This window comes from Seriola aureovittata, chromosome 5 (genome assembly GCF_021018895.1).
Source record: "Seriola aureovittata isolate HTS-2021-v1 ecotype China chromosome 5, ASM2101889v1, whole genome shotgun sequence".
Lineage (NCBI taxonomy): Eukaryota > Metazoa > Chordata > Actinopteri > Carangiformes > Carangidae > Seriola > Seriola aureovittata.
Window position 1 is genome coordinate 29,077,356 of NC_079368.1, and position 9,309 is coordinate 29,086,664.

General features: G+C 43.5%; 1 long non-coding RNA gene across 1 annotated transcript in view; it reads right to left on the minus strand.

Annotated features, from left to right (window-relative positions):
• Nucleotides 1-6,090, minus strand: part of LOC130170097 (uncharacterized) — a 10,151-nt gene extending 4,061 nt beyond the window's left edge. Inside the window, exons 1-4 of the long non-coding RNA XR_008827943.1 lie at nt 5,956-6,090; nt 4,478-4,552; nt 3,814-3,910; nt 1,895-2,055 (exon numbers count right to left, since the gene is read on the minus strand). This is a non-coding gene — a long non-coding RNA (uncharacterized LOC130170097). The remainder of the gene's footprint in view (nt 1-1,894; nt 2,056-3,813; nt 3,911-4,477; nt 4,553-5,955) is intronic.
• Nucleotides 6,091-9,309: the final 3,219 nt, after the last annotated feature.

Consider the following 9,309-nt stretch of genomic DNA (forward strand, 5'->3'; position numbering starts at 1 on the left):
ATTTTTATTCCCTCCTAACATTTCCCTGCCACAGCTTTTAGTTCGGTGCTGCAGAAAAGCGCGAAAAAAGCAAAAACGGAAAAGAACGAAAAATACTTTTTAAAGTTTAGACAGAGAGCAGATGAAAGAGAGGTAGATGGAGGGAGGGACAGTAAAAGGAGAGAGAGTGAGCGACCTAGACAGAGAGAGGGAGGTGAGATGAACAAAAGTAGAGGGAAAGAAGAAGAAAAGAGGAATAAAATGAACCAGAGCAGATAAAGTGGAGGGAAGACACACACACACACACACACACACACACACACACACCACACACACACACACACACACACACACACACACACTCATTGTGGACGACGAAACTGAGCGAAACAGTGATGGATTTCAGTTATTAGCCAATCAGAAAGATGGATGGCGCCGCGCTCCGTCCAATCAACATCATCATCTAGATCCAGTTAGCAGATAGCGCCTTGCCGCTAATCAACTTATTAAAGTTCCTGATAATATCGCCGCAGAATAATCTCACACACACACACACACACACACACACACACACACACACACACACACACACACACACACACACACACACACACACAGGCTGAAGAGTCAGGAGTCGATAAAATCACTTGAGGCGAGGCCGAGCGCAGAGGTAAGTAATGACGCTGGAGGTCATTAATATTATTTAACACCTGCAGGCACAAACACTAATGAAGAAGAAAAACTGGACCGCCCGCTTCCTGCTGCCTCGTCCTCCAGTGTGTGTGTGTGTGTGTGTGTTTTACATTTTTACTTCACACATCTCAGATATTCTGTGTGTGTGTGTGTGTGTGTGTGTGTGTGTGTGTGTGTGTGTGTGTGTGTGTGCGTTTTGTTTTCAACCCACTGACCCATGACCCATTGGACCCTACGGTGGCAGGGGTACCAGACCTCGGTTGTCATGGTTACAATAATAAACACACGGACTGTACTGTAGGCGATGTAGCTACCTTTGTCACCGTGGTTACAATAATATGGGTCATGGCTTGGTTAGGTTTCAGGAAAAGATGGCCTACTTCCTAAACATTAGACCATCTTTGTCGTCATGGTTACAATAATAACCCATTCATGACAACCCATGAATGTCACATTCATCCGTCCACCACCACCTCCACCCTTCTCTCTTTATACCACGTCACCGACACTTTTCCGTTTTGCTCCTGTCGTAATTACTACGACCACTAGATGTCGCCTAGCAACAAAACCTAACTGTGATGTCATAACAACCTGATTTCTTACAGGAGGACGGTCGGATGTGTGTTGTGTCCTGACACTATTTGTTTCACTGGAGAGTATCTGTGTCCTACATTGTTTTCCCTGCTCTGGTCGGAGAGAGTCCTTAGCATTAGCTTCAGTCATTAGCATTAGCTTCAGTCATTAGCATTAGCTTCAGTCATTAGCATTAGCTTCAGTTTCTTATGTTCAGACAGTTCCTTTAGAAATCACTGACCAGCTTCCATGTCAGTGATGTCAGTGGGAAACACACGGTACGAGCTCGGACTGTTTCGATTAGTTGTTAATGATTTATTATTTTATTCATTATTTTATCTGATCTCACTGTAGATCAAAGCTTTTAACAATGTTTTATGTTCATTTTTTGTCATTTCTTTGTTGTAAAAGAAGCTAAACAAATAAAGTTTATTATTATCATTATTATTATTATTATTATTATTATTATCCGTACCATTTAAAAAATCTAAGTCAAAGCTTTTTTAATTGAAAATTAAGACTGAACAAAGTCGAAACAATTTCTTTTACTCAGACTTTAGTTTTGTTTTTGTTCTGTAAAATATGTTTTAAAATAGAGGCTCCGCTCGTCTTTGAAGTTCAACAGCACAGAGTCGACAGCAGCGAGTACCTCATACATGTAGCTGCTCCACCGGAGGTCTCAGAGGTCAGAGGTCGACCCGGAGCCTCGCCTCCTTCGACACGGATGGATGGACCTTCGGCCACCTGAAGCGCAGAGGACGGAGGGGGAGACGACAGTGTAGCTTCTCTTTAATCTGGACAGATGAGCTGCTGTTGAAGGTAAACAGGAAAAAGGAAAAAACAGCTTCTCTGCTCATTAAACTGAATCCTGCTCCATCATCAATCGCACTTCAACCTGGTGCTGCTCGCTGTTTCCTGAGCAGGACGTCCCGGCTGCAGGAGGGGACGTTTGATTTGTCAAGTCAAGTGTTTTTCAAAGTCTGGATCGAACCTGAGGGGCTGGCCGCAGGGGGGGGGGGGGGGGGGGGGGGTGTTAGAAACTAAATAATAAAGAGATTTACTTTATGTAACTTAAATACGAATATATACCTCAAAGTAAAGAATAAAACATTAACACACTCAGTCTCTCAGTGTCACGCTGCAGCTGCAGCTCAGTATATATTTACTCACTGAGTTTCCAAAGTCATGAATGTTGAAACGTTGAATAGACTGTTTGTAACACACTTTTATCTCTCATAAGATTATTCTATTGATCAACTAATTAATTAATCAACAGCTTCATTTCAAGTCACAATATTACAAGGTTAATAATATCAAACTACAACTGCACTTCATTTTATTTTCACCACCTCTTCTTCATGTATTATATTTACTTATTGTATTTACTATAATTGTTATTGTGTTTGTTGTAAGCTCCTCCTCCTTCTGCAGCTGATGGTTTGGTCTTTTTTATCCGTTGCTTTGTTCACATTTCATCATCAGCACAGCTTCATCTAATCTGCTCTTTAACCAGCCTGAAGTCAGACTAAAACACACACACACACGCACGCACGCACGCACACACACACACACACACACACACACACACACACACTCTCCCACCATGTGGTCCAGCCTGTGATGGAGGGTGTGATCTGGGTCAGAGTGGAGGATAAAAGGTTGGGAGTGACGGCTGACACTGACAGACATCACACTGGGAAAATGACTGTCACATACCTGAACCTGCCTGTGTGTGTGTGTGTGTGTGTGTGTGTGTGTGTGTGTGTGTGTGTGTGTGTGTGCGCACACGTGTGTGTGTCAGGCAGTGATGTGGGGGTGGGGTGGTGGGGGGTCAGGGTCCTGGTGTGACCCCGGTGCTGGATCGATAGCCGGGCCATCAGAGCTGACAGATGGCAAACCTGAGCCTGACTCTCCAACAGAGAATTTCTACCACATCCTGCCACTGACAGACAGCGAACGCACCGCGATGCCCCGCCCACCTCCAGCACTGTACCTGCCTGCCTGAGAGGGGAGGTGAGCAGGAAGTCATCAGGGACTGAGATGATCCTGAGTTCAGAGCAGCTGAGTTTGATTATTTTCTGGGCGGAAAAATAAAAATAATAACAAATGATTAATAACTAAATGATTAATAACTTATGGACACACTGAGTCAGACAGGGCAGGAACATCATGTGACATAATCTATGATAATCTGTGGATGCTAACAAAGTGATCAGCAGCACAACACAAAACTTTATGCACATCATGTGAAGTAGGTGAAGTCCATGAACAACAACAGCTGCAGTTCCTCTAACGACCACTAGAGTCTGGCTCCAACAGTGAGTCAGTCCCCATAGACTCCCATGTTAAAATGTCCAACTTTACAGCAGAAATAAACATGTTTACAGCCTGGTACAAAAACTGTTCTGGTCTCTAGAGATAATTTCCTCCTTCATGACACCTGTTTATATAACTCACCTGTTTATATAACTCACCTGTTTACATTTTATTAAGGACTAAAGTTATGGAGGATTGGGGGCGTGGCCTCTTTGAGTGACAGGTGAATATACTAAAACCAGGTTCACACACCTTTTTGACAATTTTTGGATTAGCTGGGAGTTAGGGGGCGGAGTCAGACGCTGCCAAGATGGCGAAGGTGGAGCAGCTCACTCTGAGCTTCTGAAACCTGTGGGTGACGACACAGAGGCGATTAACCATCCATCTTTATCTATGGTAATTATCCTGTGGAGTTTGATTAATAAACTAAACCGTGTCCTCTCTCTGAACTAACAAAATGTTAAAATGCTCATATTAATTTTTATTTTTTTGCCCTGGTGTTTGCCTCTCAGGTAAACATACAAGCTGCTCTAACCTCTCGGTGGAGGCTGTCAGAAACACCTGCAGACACAACTCAGGGCTGGAAAACCCATGTGTTCCCTTTTAATTTACAGAGAAGCTAAAACTCATCAAACAAAGATAATGGAGTAAAAGATGGAAATAAAATATTATTTATTTATTGAGTTTAAAGGTTCATTGTTTAAATTAAAACATTTCATTTCAACATAATAATATCTATCAGGTCTCTATCTGAGTTAAAGGTGATTATTGGCTCGTGTTTTATAATGCAGCTGTTTATGAGACTTGTGGTGGATTATCATTAACTATTGAAAGCGTGACGACCAATTTAATCATAATTAATTATTTGATAGAATCCATAAAGCTATATAAAGTCAGAATATAACATTAATGTTACCTGTAAACACCTGTGTGATCTCGGTCAGAGGCGGTGAGCTGTCAGTCAATCAGTCTGAGCTGCTCCAACAGGAAACTGAAGACAAATAGAAGCAAGACGAAACACACACACACACACACACACACACACACACACACACACACACACACACACACACACACACAACACACACACACACACACAGAGGATGGCGTGATGTGTGAGGCTCATTAACACCATTGTCTCTATAAGGAATGGTGGACACCACAACAACAACCGCCCTGACGACAGCCACATCCATCCTGCTGAGGATTTACTCGCTCTCTGTTCGGACCTCGCACTTATTTTTAACTCCGGTCCAGCTGCAGTCTGTCGCCTCTTTACCCTCCTCAACTCCTCCGGCTTCAGCTCTTCTTGTTGTTGTTGTTGTTGTTGTTGTTGTCTGCTATTGTGAACAGACTCTACAATATAAAACCACTGATGATGATCAATCTGACTCTGGATCTTTATCTGAGGAAACTGTCTGAACTATAATCTTTGCACAACAGCTGATCTGACTCTCCTTCAGCTCCTCTTTGGTTTGAGGTGTGAGGAGATGTTGGTGTAGATGTCAGGTGATGTCAGGTGATGTCAGATCATGTCAGATGATGTCATTTCTATCAGTAACAATAAAGTTGTTAGCTGCCAGTACAACAGGTGGTAAACAAACCAACACAACATCTAAAGCACTTTAGTTTTGGGGGTCGACATGTTTCTGATGATCATAGCTGTTCGCTTCATTTTCTCTTCACAGTCAGTTTGTTCTGTTTGTGTCTCTGTATCTCAGATAAGAGCCGGGAGTCTCGATGGACCAAACTATAATCTAAAGTGTGCAGCTTTTATTTCCCTGTATAAGTTTATAGCAGAGGGAGGTGTCGTCAGCTGGTCGGACAGAATCAAACACGAGTCTGTTTTCACCGGCGGGATGAATTCTCAGAGAGACACCGTCCTCCAAAGACAAGACGCATCATTCGTTCATTTGAATGTGTCACATGTTGCGTGTTTACGTTCTGTCGTCGTGCCTTCGATCAGAAAACACACAGATGTGGATGTTTGTGTTACAAACGGGATGTTTGCTCATTTATTAAGATTTGAGCCGATGGAATGACTGGATTTACATTTTGAGGTAAAGACAAAATGTTTGGACCTGAATGAAAATGTGATTCTCACCTCGTGTACAAACATCCTGTCACCAGGAAACAAGCGGCGACTAGTAGAGTGACCCTGAAGGCCACACGTGGTGGTTTGAGTAAATCTCATTACCAAACAAACAGCTGCTGAATCACAGGACGATACATCGACCCTGAGTCGTCTCCAAACATCAGAGAGTGCTGGACGTCTCCCCCAGGATCCAGACCGGACTAATGATGACCCTCGACACGCTCCTCTGTGAGGTCAGAGGTCGAAGGTCAACATGAGAGACAGGGAGGGGAACTAGAAATAAAAAAAGAAAAACAAACCTCCTGAGGTTTTTCCCTCTGTGCGACGGGCCGAGCACAGCGCCACCTGCAGGAGCTTCATCAGACCAGTCTTTGTCTTCTGTCTAAAGACGAGAAGCAAGAAGACGAGAAGAGGTGACGAGGCATTTCTACAACTGACACCGGTAACCTCCGTCTGTCTTTGGAGATAAACGTCCATACACCTGTGTAGAAATCATACGCTCCTTTAAGTTCAGGGCTTGCAGAGCAATAATCCACGGTTCAGAGAATCACCAAAGATTCATCCTCTGTGGAACATGAAGGTCTGAATATATCATTCAGATATTTCAGTCAGTGACGGACGTTATCATGTCAGTGATGTTGGTCATGGTCACAGCCAGGACATTATCAGCGTCTCCATTTAAAGAGGCAGTTTGTACGTTTTCTCTGCAGCTGAACGAGTTTCAGCAGCAGGTGGAGGTGATCGTCTCCTGACAGGAGCTTCAGCCATCGTTGCGTTTACAAGACAAGACGTTATGATACGTTCTCTGCGCCTTCAGGGCAGACTGGAGGCTGCAGTGACTCGCTATCGGAAAAAGTGATGAGAACTGGGGCTAGCTGGTTAGCATGCTAACTTCAGTGGAAGAAAAGACGTGATAGAGACAAGAGTTAACATTGGTGTTTGCTTCCACAGCTGGAGACAGAAGCTTGATGCTGAACCCTCAACGTTTCTTCTACACTGGTGAGTAAACAGCTGTTAATGCTAATGCTAACGTTAGCTATGTAGCGAAAACTTACAAAGAGCCCCTTTTAAAAATAAGTGTCTGAACGTGATTCATTTACTCATTCAAGTGTAACAGCTAAACTCGTTTAAGTTTCAGATGTTTTATATTTTATGCTTTTTCTAAACTAATTAGCGACGCCTGACTCTACTTTTAAATATCTGCAGCATCTGTTTATCACTCATTTATTAATCTGCAACGATATCTATTTAACTTTATAACGAGAGGGTTCGATGTTCGGTGGTTTGGACCATGTCAGTTAAAAGAAAGACTTTTTACTCCACACTTCATCCGCTTCACAACAACAACACTTCCTGTCTCTACATCACATGTTGCTAAACTGACCAATCAGAGGCGAGGAGGACTTAGACTGAGGTAAATAAAACTAGAGAGATTGATTCAGGAAGTTACTGTTACTGCAAGATGCACATGTAAATATTTAAACTTGTAAATATGTAAATAATAATTATATATACAGTATATTTTAAATATTCCAATATAATAAATATAAGTGAACATCTAAACCTTACAATTCTCTTTATTTAATTTCAGCCCATCCCATTTATTTATTTTATTCTCCTTTTGAGTCTGTAAGTCTTTTTGTTTTTTATTTTCTATTATTTATTTCATCCTTAATTTGTGAAACAGCCAAAAGGTTCAAAGTGTTAATTATGTTTAATGATTATTTATCTAAAAAGCAAAAGTCTTTCAGATTATCATTAGAAATCTTGACTCCTCAGGACTCCAAACACCTCCTCCTCTTCCTCCTCCTCTTCCTCCTCCTCCTCCTCTCAGAATTATCTCAGCTTCTCCTCTCTCTCTTCAACTCCCTCGTCTCCCACCCTCATAAAAAATACTCCCCCTGTCTCCTCCATCTTTCCTCCCTCCCAGACTTTGCTGCTTCTAAAAATAAGCCCCAGGTTTCTGGCCTCCCCCTCCGCTCCTCCTCCTCCTCCTCCTCCTCCTCCTCCTCCCTCCTTAACCTCGTCCTGGTCTGCAGCTGATCTTCCTCGGCCGGACCCTCAGGTACCGGGATAACCGGACGCCGAGGCCGAGGCATGCATCACTGTCAGGCTAAATGTAGAATCAGCATTTCTGAGCTCGCCGAAACCCCCGGCCGGGCCTCACCCTTACCTGGTCAGTCCAGGGGAGACGCTGTGGCCCCTCAAGGCGCCGCGCGGCCCCCGTATTGATTTCTTTCTTTTACGGTGAAACAAAGAGACTTTCTCTGTTACATGATATATCATAATCACGTCATTTGTAGCTTTGAGTCCACAGATGTACAGGAAGCAGGCCAACGAGAGAGAGAGAGAGAGAGAGAGAGAGAGAGAGAGAGAGAGAGAGAGAGAGAGACCTAGATAAAGATGTCTGGCCTGTCTTCAGATAATAAACTAATTGCTCAGTTTGTCTCAGTAAATTATCGTCTCTGAGTTTTCTCAGAGACACAGAAAACATGAAACACACACTCACCTCGGTCCTTCTCGTCTTTTAACAGCTGTGGCTGCGACTCTGCGGCAACACGCTGATGACGAGGAGGAAAAGCTCAGACCCGCTCAGCTCAAACCAACAAACAAACAAACAAACAAACAAACAAACCTGGTTTATTTCAATCAGAACTTGCACAACAACAGCTAACAGCTGTCCTCACACTAACACAAACATCTGGATGACCTGCTTGAATGGAAAACACACGACACAAAGTTTTACCACCTTCAGAGGCTCCGTGGATCTTGGTTTGGTTTTCGTCGGTCGTGGAGAATCTTCGTGATGTTTTCTGCCTCAGATTCAGTTTGAATTCCTCAAAATTCATCCTGAGATGTTAGTTTATGCAGAAAGCGAGGGATCTCCGCCGGGGTTTGGACACGGCTCAGCTTCACACACTGAGTTCATGAACATGGATTCCTGGTTCCTTCCTCCAGGGATCAAGACATTAAAGACGCTGAATGTTGGCAGGAGCTGCAGCCTCATCAGTGGCTTCACTTTAAAAACAAAAAACAACAAACTCAAATTGTTGAGACGCTGTCGAGACAAAACAAGGATCTTTAACTTCACCCTGATGGATTCAGCCGTGTGAAAGTATCCTGAGAAAAACTTTACGGCTGTTTTTTTTTTTGTTGAAAGTTGTTTCAATGCACAAATACACGAGTGCATGCCAGAACACACACACACACACACACACAGACCCACGGCTGGAGTGTCTTTTGGCCGGTGTGTCATGCTCAAGAAGATGATGGATGGTTTCCAAACAAAAACCGAGTTTGAGGAGCGAGCGGCGGAGAGACTACGAGCCGATGATGGATGGATCAGTCAGCTGCGTCGCCGCGCTGCAGCTCACAACACAACACGTCGTACCACCCAAAAAATGAGAGAAAATCAAGAGTTTTGGCAGGAAACACCCTCCACACACACACACACACACACACACACACACACACACACACACACACAGAGACAAAATGACCTCACATGGACTTTAAAATACACAAACTCTGGAGTCCTGCATGGGGTGTGTTTACTGTGCGGCAGCGAGCATGAAAATTTAATTTCCGTTGAGGGGACAGGAACCAGAAACTCCCCTGGAAGCGTTAAAGTTGAGCTTTAACATCAGTGTTTA